We start from the raw sequence: 12859 nt of genomic DNA on the forward strand, positions 1-12859 counted from the left end.
TGCTGTGTCTGTGAGGTGGTTGACTGGAAATTACTGGACATGAATGTCACTGAGGTTAATAATACCACAGGAACAAAAACAGTGCAGAATTATGTGGTTTTAGCAATGTTTAGCAATTTAAAAAAAAATCCAACACCAAAACACGTGACGGTGGTTTTGACAAAACCAGAAAAACAAAAACAAAACACAGAGGGCAGTTTTTGCAAAACCAAAACATGGGGGTCAGCCCACATATCTACTAAGGAGGCCTGACCTTGTATACTTAAAGGTGACATAGGCCCAATCCTGTGATGTCTGGTCGTTGTTAGCAGAGATGAGGACTAGGAGACTTTGAGGTAGATGAATTATGTCCGCACATATCATCCAGGTATAACGCTTCTTGCTTTGCCTCTTTAGTTTACTCTGGCAAAGCAGGAAGTAATAGCAACAGGATGTATAAACATCTCGGATGCCATATTGGGGGTCTGGAAACTCTCCCCTCTGGTGATCACTGGTAGAGCCCACAGCCTAGTGCTGATGCACTGTGTCTCTTCTCCTGGCCAGATCACTGGGCATGCGCAAGAATTGGTAAGCGTTGCGAGGTCTCCCGTGCAGCCCGGAGTCTGCCAGCTGCCGCAACCAGGGACGGTGTTGACCCTGCTGTGGTGTATGGGCAATGACACCTGCAGGTTCAAGTTTTTTCAACTTTTTCATACTTTACCATCCAGATGGTCTACGATTAGGAATAGTAACTTGTGCCAAGCACAGCGGTAGCACCTTGCCCGCAGCATGGCAAGCAAACGAGCTATGCAATGGGACACGGTACACTAATAGGGGTTCCCTGTGCTCTGACGGCGAAAACGTCACCGGAAAACAAAAGACTGTTGTGTCGACCATTTCCCATATCGACTTTTTGTTCTTGTTGACCTTTTCCATTGTCTACCTTGTATCTGTCAACCTTTTGACCATGCTGATCTTTTCCATATCGACTATATGGTGATGGCCTTTTGACTGTCGACCTAAATAGGGTCCACCTAATCATTCATACCTGTTCTGAGCTGAAGTAAGGTAAAGCATATATGTTACATACAGTCACTTATATTGTCAGGGTTATTTTTGAAAACTGAGGCAGGGCCGTGCAGGCAGGGGAGGCAGTGCCTCTCTGTATTTAATGATTAAAATAATGCAAAGTAGATACTTATGACGCATATTCTGTGTCATAAGTATCTGCTGTAGGCTGTGTATTATTTTAATAATTTTACCCTATAAAGAACAGGTGAGAAAGGGGCGGAAGCCGTGCACGGGGCCAAGCATTGGGCAGTGAAAGCCCATTAAAGAAAGCCCTATAAGCGGCACCTAATAGAATTACCTCTTTGACAGGGGCGTGCTTTCAGCTCATATGAAAGCACGCCCCTGTCACTGAAGAAGATATGATTGGGCAGTGGGAGGGCCGGCCCTATCATTAACCCTGGACCTGGTACGAGGCTGCTTAAGGTGCAGGCACCACATTTTTTAGGAGGGCACCGCAGCCCGACATACCCTGCTGCAGTGAGTTATTCAGACGCACAGACCTCTGCTCTGTTCCACCATCCCCCTGGTGTCCCCACTGCCAGCACAGCCAGCGCACGCAGTCCCCTGTGTTCCCTCCCTCCCCGTGTGTCTCCCGCTGTCCCCGCAGATGGCGCGCACAGACCCCTGTGTCCCCCCTTTCCTCTGGTGTCTTTCATGTTTCCCCGCTGCCAGTGCACACAGATCTCTGTGTTCCCCCATCCTCCTGGTGTCCCCACTGCCAGCACAGCCAGCGCACACAGTCCCCTGTGTTCCCTCCCCGTGTGTCTCCTGCTGTCCCCGCAGATGGCGCGCACAGAGTCCTGTGTTCCCCCTGCCCCTCTCATGGTTCCCCGCTGCCAGTGCACACAGATCTCTGTGTTCCCCCTTCCACCTGGTGTTTCATAGTTCCCAGCTGCCGCCCCAGCCAGCGCACACAGACCCCTGTGCGGGTGTCCAGGTGAGCGCTGGTCAGGGGTCCAGGTGAGCAGGGAGGGATTCCATGAGAGGACTTTCCGGCATGGGGGATCACTACAGTCTGTGATAGGGATTGCTGTAACTGCAGAACTCTGCTGCTCCCTGCCTGGCAGCGTGAGAAAGGCTGTCTGGGGGGGGGGGGGGGGGGGGGGTGGACATGTCTGCAGCCACAGTGACCCCCTGCTAAGTCTGCCCGGCTGACAGGGGACCTGGTAAGGCAGATGCAGACTTTTGCTGGGTCTGCCTAGTGTGATGAGAAGGGCTCTATGGCAGGAGGATTACTGCAGCAATGAACAGCCACAGAGATGTGAAAACGGTGGGGAGACAGCGGGAAGGGATCTGAAAAGATCCCTCACCTGCACAAGCTGCCGCATCAGTGACGGCGGCAGTAACTGACAATGGCTTGGGGTAATTAGCGTGCATCAGCACACAGGGGTGGTAGCGGGCATCAGCACGGTGGCGGTATGGGTCATCGGCAGGCAGGGCCGGTGCTAGAGTGTTTGGCGCCCCCCTGCAAATTATAAATCTGTAAAAAAAGGGACAGGACGTGACGCAAAAAGGGGTGTGGTCACACAAGAAAGGAGTGTGGCCCACAATTCAAATTACACCACACCACACAGTATTACAATCTTTTTCACTTTACCACAAACATAGTGCCCCTGATTCATATTACACCCTCTAGTAATGCCCCTTATACACGTTACACCACACAGTACTTATACACAATGCCCACAGTAGTGCCCCTTATTAGAGGTGTAGCTAGGTGCCATGATGCCCGGAGTAAGGGTATGTTTCAGCACCCTTTCCCTGTGTTTAATTGGAGGTATGTTACATTTGAAAAGAAAAATATATTTTATATTGGTGACATGGCCTGTTCTAGACCTTGAGGAGCTCAGGGCAAAAGTTTTCTTTGGCGTTAGCCGTGCTCGAGTCAGGGACAGTGCGTGCCGAAGGCGCGCACCAAATATATAGGGTTGTGGACACAGACTAGTAAAAATTCACATTTGACATTACACCGCACAGTAGTGTCCGTTAGTCACATTACACCTCACAGTAGTGTCCGTTACACACATTACACCGGATAGTAGTGTCCGTTAGTCACATTACACTGCACAGTAGTGTCCGTTAGTCACATTACACCTCACAGTAGTGTCCGTTACACACATTACACCGGATAGTAGTGTCCGTTAGTCACATTACACTGCACAGTAGTGTCCGTTAGTCACATTACACCTCACAGTAGTGTCCGTTAGTCACATTACACCTCACAGTAGTGTCCGTTACACACATTACACCGCACAGTAGTGTCCATTAGTCACATTACACTGCACAGTAGTGTCCGTTAGTCACATTACACCGCACAGTAGTGTCCGTTAGTCATATTACACTGCACAGTAGTGTCCGTTAGTCACATTACACCGCACAGTAGTGTCCGTTAGTCACATTACACCGCACAGTAGTGTCCGTTAGTCACATTAAACCGCACAGTAGTGTCCGTTAGTCACATTAAACCGCACAGTAGTGTCCGTTAGTCACATTACACTGCACATTAGTGTCCGTTAGTCACATTACACCACACAGTAGTACTCTTATACATGTTACACCCAGGGCCGGTGCAAGGTTTCTTGGCACCCTAGGCAAAACTATAGCCTACACCCTCCCCACCCCTGACCTCTAAGTAAAGCTGGCAGCTGCAGTATTGATTAGTTTTAAAAGTTACAAAGACTTTTATTTATTATTATTTTCTGTTCGGTGTTGAAGCATACATCTGCAGATCCCTCTGCTGGTATAGTGGCCGTGTTGTGCAATTGTATAAAACTATCTACACACTGGTCTACACACACAACCAAAGTTTGCTGCTGATCTGAGGTTTAGCGCACACTATGCAAATGAATTCGCCAATATAGCAGCCGATTTGGTAAGCATACACACTTAATCAGCCAGTTGATGTGTCTGTGCAGACATCACAACTGGACGGGCATTTGAATTGCATACCTCCCAACATGACCCTCTCCAGGAGGGACACAATGCTCTGCTCCTGCACTTCTCTCTTAATTTATGATTGCCATCACCTGCGCTGAAACACCTTTCTTATTCATTAACCTGTTAAAAACAGGCGATGGCAATCATAAATTAAGAGAGAAGTGCAGGAGCAGAGCATTGTGTCCCTCCTGGAGAGGGTCATGTTGGGAGGTATGGAATTGGCCCAGCTGTGATGTCAGTCCGTGCAGTCAACGTACGGTCGCCCATACACACAGCCAGACAGGCTGATATATCTACAAGATATATCAGCATCAGCGGTGCTGCAGGGTTGACGCAATATGTATATGAACGGTGCCTTCACAGACATAGTGTACACAACCACTGATGCACTACAGATATACATCGCCTGTTCATTAGAGCGGATGATATACCTATTTGTGTGCAATTAGACCGCCTGCGATGTGTTTGGAGGGAAGAGACTGCATCAGAAACGACATCATAAATATATACAGTAAAGACATGAAGTGTGAGGAGTGATAACGTTCTAGAGCAGGGGTGGGGAACCTCCGGCCCGCGGGCCGTATAAGGCCCGCGAGGCCGTTTGGTCCGGCCCACCCGCTCCTCTCAGTGAGACACCCTGCCGCACAGTCTGGCGGCAGCGTGTCTCAGCTGTCACCACACGGAGTAGAGCGAGGCTATTGTCGGGCGGCGGCGTGTAGGACTTGAAACCAGCCGCCGGTTCGTGAGCCAATCAGAGCTCGCGGACCGGCAGCCAATCAGGAGCCGCGGCTGCCGGTCCGCGAGCTCTGATTGGCTCTCGAACCGGCAGCTGGTTTCAAGTGTTACACGCCGCCGCCCAACATAGCCGCGCTCTCCTCCGTGTCCCCGCCGAAAGGAGCGGTAAGCGGGATGGGGGGATGGACGGATGGGGGGGGGCATCTGTATACCTGGCACTGTGGGGGGCATCTGTATACCTGGCACTGTGGGGGCATCTGTATACCTGGCACTGTGAGGGGCATTTGTATACCTGGCACTGTGGGGGCATCTGTATACCTGGCACTGTGGGGGCATCTGTATACCTGGCACTGTGGGGGCATCTGTATACCTGGCACTGTGAAGGGCATCTGTATACCTGGCACTGTGGGGGCAATTGTGGATCTGGCACTGCACTATTGGGGGCATATGTGTATCACGTCCCATTTTAACTGGCCACACCCATTTTTTTGCGCACGCGGGGGCAGACTTGTATGGCCCCCGAAGGATTTTATAAATATCCAAATGGCCCTCGGTAGAAAAAAGGTTCCCCACCCCTGTTCTAGAGGATGTGTAAATTATGTTTGTGATCATCCTGAAGCGGCAAAATAAAGGAAAATGAAAACCTTATGACATACTGTATTACATTAAATGTACACATGATAAAATACAGCCAGTACTAAATACATATACTGTCAATGTGCGAAGTGGGAATATGGCAGTATAAACTGAACACCCGCCATCATCCTAGGTAATTCTCCTACTCTCCACATGCTCTTCTTTGTGTCTGATCGCCTGCGTCTCTCACCTTTACTTACCACCTGCAACTCCACCTGCCTGCCACCTACCCTTCCATCCCCTTCTTCCCTCTCAACCCCTGCATTTCTCACTGCTGACCCCGACCACCCTCATTCCCTGCACCGTGTTTCACTCCCTGCCTGCTTTCTTCCCCCACTGCCTACCTGCTTCCTTCTCACACCCATGCACCTCTCACTAACTTCCTCCTCTATAGCCCCTCTCCCCAATTCCCTTTCTCAACCACTGCAGCGCCTTCCGAAGCAGGGACAGTGACATGGCAGTGGCAGTTCAAAGTTGGCGCAGTCACCCACACAGCAGTCACCCACTGTCACACACACTCAGACATACCAGTCACCCACACAGCAGTCACCCACTGTCACACACACACAAACACATAGCAGTCACCACTGTCACACACACGCACACTCAGCAGTCACCCACTGTCACACACACTCACGATCACACACTCATACGTCACCCACTATCACACACACTCAGCAGTCACCCACTGTCCCACACACTCACAATCACACACACTCAGCAGTCACCCACTGTCTCACACACTCACACTCAGCAGTCACCCACTGTCACACACACTCAGCAGTCACCCACTGTCACACACACACACACACACACACACACACACACATAGCAGTCACCACTGTCACACACACACTCACACATAGCAGTCACCACTGTCATACACACGCACACTCAGCAGTCACCCACTGTCACACACACTCACGATCACACACTCACAAGTCACCCACTATCACACACACTCAGCAGTCACCCACTGTCCCACACACTCACAATCACACACACTCAGCAGTCACCCACTGTCTCACACACTCACACTCAGCAGTCACCCACTGTCACACACACTCAGCAGTCACCCACTGTCACACACACACACATAGCAGTCACCACTGTCACACACACACTCACACATAGCAGTCACCCACTGTCACACACATGCACACTCAGCAGTCACCCACTGTCACACACACTCACAATCACACACTCACACGTCACCCACTATCACACACACTCAGCAGTCACCCACTGTCCCACACACTCACAATCACATACACTCAGCAGTCACCCACTATCACACACACTCAGCAGTCACCCACTGTCTCACACACTCACACTCAGCAGTCACCCACTGTCACACACACTCAGCAGTCACCCACTGTCACACACACCCACACATAGCAGTCACCCACACAGCAGTCACCCGCTGTCAGACACACACACTTAGCAGTCACCCACTGTCACACACACTCAGCAGTCACCCACTGTCTCACACACTCACACTCAGCAGTCACCCACTGTCACACACACTCAGCAGTCACCCACTGTCGCACACACCCACACATAGCAGTCACCCACACAGCAGTCACCCGCTGTCAGACACACACACTTAGCAGTCACCCACTGTCACACACACTCAGCAGTCACCCACTGTCACACACACCCACACATAGCAGTCACCCACACAGCAGTCACCCGCTGTCAGACACACACACTCAGCAGTCACCCACTGTCACACACACTCAGCAGTCACCCACTGTCACACAAACTCACACTCAGCAATCATCCACTGTCACACACACTCACACATAGCAGTCACCCACACAGCAGTCACACACACTCACACTCAGCAGTCACCCACTGTCACCCACACTCAGCAATCATCCACTGTCACACACACTCACACTCAGCAGTCATCCATTGTCACACACACTCACACAGTAGTGCCCACCTAGCGTCACCTTGCACTGTGCAGCTGGCTGCGATGAGCCTGGGCAGCAGCTGTCATCTGCAGGGGTAATGTGTCCAGCGCTAGAAACACAGGAGACACGTGGTACAGTTTCTGTGGTGTGACGGCTGCTCAGCGGCTAGGAGAAGCTCGGCTCCGCTCGTCAGGATCGGCCACTGCAGCAACAGCAGGGGGGAGGAACAGGGAACTGCCGGCTGAGAAGGCGCAGGGAGGATGTCCCGAGTCCCAGTGCTGCTGAGTTTTGAGGAGAGGGAACTGTCTGACAGGCCAGGGGACGGGCGCCATGCATGCATTCATTCATTGAAGCACACGGCATGTCAGCACACGGCATGTCAGGGGCTGCTCAAGGCCTCTCTACCCCGCTGGACTCTGCAAAGTTAAAAAAAAAAAAAAAAAAAATAATCCAAAGGGGCGTGGCTATGCCTCCCCGCGGTTAGGTCACGCCTCCCCGTGGTTAGGCCACGCCCCTAACAGTCTACCCGCCCTGTAAAATGCTCTGAATTTGTCAGCAGCGCTGTGAGGAGGAGCCTGGAGGTGGGAGGAGGATGGGGGAGGAAGCTAGAGGGACCTTGCACTGACTGAGAGCCGAGCTACACGCTGCCAGCGCCGTTACCTGTCTTCCACTTTGACAGGCGCAACGGAGCTGGCAGCACTGCAACAGGGACAAGGGTAGCAGAGCAGGGAGAGCTCAGCGCCTCTTCAGCCGAGCGCCTCCCTGCACTGCATACCCTTGCTGAGCGGGTAGCGCCGGCTCTGTGGCAGGACTCTGCAAACATTTTGCTGCAGTGCTTCACCAGCTACTGACCTCACCGCATGCCACTGGACTGAGGGGTTTATTTTAAAGAACATTTTTCAAAGATGACAATTCTCTGAGGTTTTTTGGTCTGGATAAAAGGGCAGTAGTAATACATGCAAAGGCAGGCTTATTTCACATGTTTTACTGTCGCCCTTTTAAATCCAGCCTTAAATGCCACAGAGGAAAAATGATCTCTAGTACTGTAAATACGAATGTGGAGGAGCAATATGATTGTTTTTGCAGTAAAATTGGGACAGAGCTTGTGGTCTCTGGCTGTTGTCAGAGTTGACCTTGATTGCCGCTTCCCTTCTGAAGTTAACACTGATTGTACATATATTGGGGGTCATTCTGACCCATTCGCTTGCTGCTTTTTGACGCAGCCGAGCGAACGGGTCCCTACTGCGCAGGGTCGGACTGGCCCATAGGGGTACAGGGGAAACCACCAGTGGGCCCCACCTCCCCCTCTAGTGATCAGGTTCCAGACTGTGTTCTTGAATTATACATTATACATATGTTACCATATACTGCACAGGACTATGATGTATTCTCAGTGCATTGCCAATATTTATCTGGTACATTATCATGCACGCACTAGCAGTATTTATATATTTGTCAAGGGTCCCAGCCCATGCACTCACTAATGGGTAGGCAAACCAATGTAGCCGCTGGCCACACCCCCTCTGGAGACTGACCACACCCCTAAACATGGGCCCCTACCACTGCATTCCCCGGTGGGCCCTTCATGCACCAGTCCGACACTGCTACTGCGCATGCCAGACGGCCGAAGGCCGTAGCAGGGCTGCGATTGCCTCTGCCTGATTGACAGGCAGAGGCGATCGCTGGGCGGGAGGGAGCGGAACGGCGGCGTTTGGCCGCCGTTTCATGGGAGCGGTCCAGCCAACACAGGCGTAGCCGGACTGAAAGGGGGGCGGGCCGCAGCGGCAGCGTGACGTCACATGCAGCCGCTGCGGGCCGGGGAGCGATGAGTAGCTCCTGGCCAGCACGCTAGAGCTGCGCTGGCCGGTAGCTATTCTTGAAGTGCAAAGGCATCGCACAGCACTTCTGAGGGGGGGCCGTCACTGACATGCGGGGCGGACTAGACCTGTGCTGGGCGTCCCCCCGCATGTCAGTGTGAATGATCATAGCTGTGCTAAATTTAGCACAGCTACGATCAACTCGGAATGACCCCCATTATATGATGTTGTTGACATCTTTTAGTATAACATTTTTGCTACTTTCATTTGTATGCTAGAAGGAAGGAATATTATACCTGCTGCATTAAAGTAAAGCACTAAATATAATTTTTGATTATTAAATCAATAAAACTAATACGGGGACATTTGTGGAGTTGAACGCGAACGTCTCATTATTTTAGAGTTCTATTCACAATTAGGGCATTCTCATATATCATGTTATTGTTATCATTGTTATTCACATTTTTCTTCTCTTTTTCGTACTTGCCCCTTGCTATGTATTATTTTAATATTGATTATTAAAAATAATCTGTAAAAGAACAATTTACTGAAAGCCTGCATGATACTTTCTGCCTTGTACATGGAATGCATTAATATTGTGGTTTAACTAATGAAATTATTTACATTTTATTTAAAGAAATGATACAATAACTGGCTGTTCTAGTTCTCCAGCAGAAGAAATAGGAAAATATTCTTATATTTAAGCCGCCATTCATACTTAATTATTCTTAATCTTCCTTCATAGAAATTACAGACTTCACTGAGGTTAGAGTTCTACTCACACAGAGGAAATTAATTACTTTACTGCTTTATCCTCACACGAACTCTCCGTTACAGAAATTACTGTCACAAAGTAACATTTCTTTGTTTGTTTCTTAACCTATCATTTTTAAAATAAGATAAAAAATATAATTTATGATCTTCAGCTACCACATAAATCCATCTTTGCTTTTTTAATAAGCATTTAGCGTGGAATGAGGTGGTCTGTAACCCGGATCGGTCCTGTTGACATGTAGCTAAATGGTTAAACTCTACAAGCTGTCTCTTAACTGAGTGTTGAGCATGACTTCTCAGACACAATAACATCACATGTCTAAGTCACCAGACTTAAAGGTGAGGCAGATTAGGCAACAGGTACATGTTGCTTACTTGGATGTATAAAGGGTTTTGCATATGCCCAAGCCTGTCACTATGTTATTGGAGCACAACAGTATGTAGCCAATGAGAAATTGATACCTTATCATATTGACAGCTGTTTATCTTCTATCACCTGTATCCTGTTATTGTTAATAAAACCTACTGTGTTTTAGCGTCCGTGTGTGGACTAACCTCCTTCCTCACATCTCCCACGCACCTACCAACTTGTAGGCATCTGCCAATAGGTTATGGACCCATGGCCACTTCAAAGCAACACATGAAAAGGAACGGAGCCTTCAGGTGGGAGATACGGTGCAGATATTTGAGACATTCAGCAGGTGAATTAAGTATTGAACAAATCAACATTTTAATTCAGTAAATATATTTGTAATCGGGCTATTGTAATGAAATTTTCACCAAATGCCAGCAGCAACCCATGCAATCCACACATGCAAAGAAATGAAACCATAGATGTCCATAAATTAAATTATGTGTAATAATGTGAAATGACACAGGTAAAAAGTATTGTACACACTTACTGAAATTTATTTAATACTTTGTACAAAAGCCTTTGTTGGTAATGACAGCTTCAAGACACCTCCTGTATGCAGAAACTAGTCGCATGCATGGCTCAGGTGTGATTTTGGCCCATTCTTCCGCACAGTCTTCAAAACTTGAAGGTCCCGTGGGCCTCTTCTGTGAACGCTGATCTTTAGTTCTTTCCATAGATTTTCAGGTGGATTGAGGTCAGGTGATTGGCTGGGCCATTCTAGCAGCTTTATTTTCTTTCTCTGAAACCAATTGAGAGTGTCCTTGGCTGTGTGTTTGGGATCATTGTCTTGCTGAAACGTCCACCCTCGTTTCACCTTCAGCATCCTGGTACATGGCAGCAGATTTTTATCTCTGTACATTTTTCCATTCATCCGTCTTATGCAGCTACAAAGCCAGAAGTGTACTGCACTTTACAGAGACACAAACAGAAGGCGAGAGACAATATAATGGAACAAAAATGAAGATACAGTATGACAAATGTGAGAAGCAGGTGCAAATCCTCGTTACCAGAATATCATAGAATTAATATTTTCATCTCTGAAAATAACCCAACAAAAGAAATCTGCTCTCAAAAGTAAAGCAACAAAATGATAAAACTTTGGGATATAACTTCAGCATCAAGAAAAAAGTTGTTGTCCTGTGTACAGGTAAGACAAAATTTCACCACAAAGAGGTCAGTTCAATTTCAACGTAGACTGAATAGCGGTGGGAGGGGAGCTCCTGGAGCTATTCAATTCAGATGCTATCCTTGACTAGAGAATTTTTTCTCGCATCCCCGGTGAATTGAGCTCCCTCCCAGCGCTATTCAATCCGCGATTAATTGAATTGACCCAAAGAGACTTAATAGGTGTTGAAAGACTCTGGTGTATCCTAGAAAATAATCCAACATTACAAATTTACAAAATAAATAAACCATATTTAGGGGGAGATAATTCAAAGCTTGGAGAAAGATAAAGTGGAGACAGAGAAAGTACCAAATAATCGGCTGTTTGAAGAATGACAGGCTGGTTGGTAAAGTAGAGATGGGGATGGACCCAGTGTTCTGGTTTTGGTTCTAATTCATCATGTTTTGGTTTGGTTCGGATCCCCAAAATATGAGTAGATTCTGATTTCTTGGGAACCGAACATTTCTCTACCATAAAGTAGCTGTAATGGGCCCTATACACTTAGCGATCCGCCACCGAGCTGCCCGACGGCGGATACGGCCGACGGGCGACCCGGCGGCAGTGGGGCAGTGACGGAGTGAAGTTTCTTCATTTCCCCGTCACTCGGTTCCATAGCAGTGCAGGCAAATATGGACGAGATCGTCCCTATTGGCCTGCATGCACAAGCGACGGGGCACCAGCGATGAGCGAGCGCGGGGCCGCGCATCGTTCATCGCTGGTGCCTCCACACTGAAAGATATGAACGGTATCTCATTCATTAATGAACGAGAACGTTCATATCTTTCAGTATTATCGCCCAGTGTGTAGGGCCCATAACAGGAAGACAGAGAACTAACGTTGGTTGGAGATGTACATGATGATATGTCCTCATCCATACTACTACACAGAAAAGATATATCTATCCTCAGAAAGGGAAAGTGCAGATGGGGGTAAAAAAATAGAGCAATATCACTAACATCTGCCATCTTTAAGTTATCTTTGCAAATACTCCCTGAAAACTACAATAACATTTTGTAAAAAAGTTTTTCAGAATGAATTTATTTCTAGTTATTTATATAGCGTACACATGTTTTGTAGGGCTTTACGGAGAATATTTCTGTCATTCACATCAGTCCCTGCCCAGTGGAGCTTACAATCTATTTTCCCCATCATATGTACAGTACATGCTCACAATACACACTAGGGTAAAAAAAAAGTTTTGGACAGAAGTCAATTAACTTATCAGTATGTATGGACACCGGAGCACCCAGAGGATAAACATGGGAAGCAGAGGCGTTACTATAGTGAGTGCATGGGGGGCCCCTGGATGGGAAATGGAGATGTAGGGGACACACCTCCCCTAAACCCAGCTCCCAATGGCACCGTGTGGCATAATGTAAGCTAAGGCACTACTATGGGCATAGAATAAACT

This window comes from Pseudophryne corroboree, chromosome 2 (genome assembly GCF_028390025.1).
Source record: "Pseudophryne corroboree isolate aPseCor3 chromosome 2, aPseCor3.hap2, whole genome shotgun sequence".
Classification (NCBI taxonomy): Eukaryota; Metazoa; Chordata; class Amphibia; order Anura; family Myobatrachidae; genus Pseudophryne; species Pseudophryne corroboree.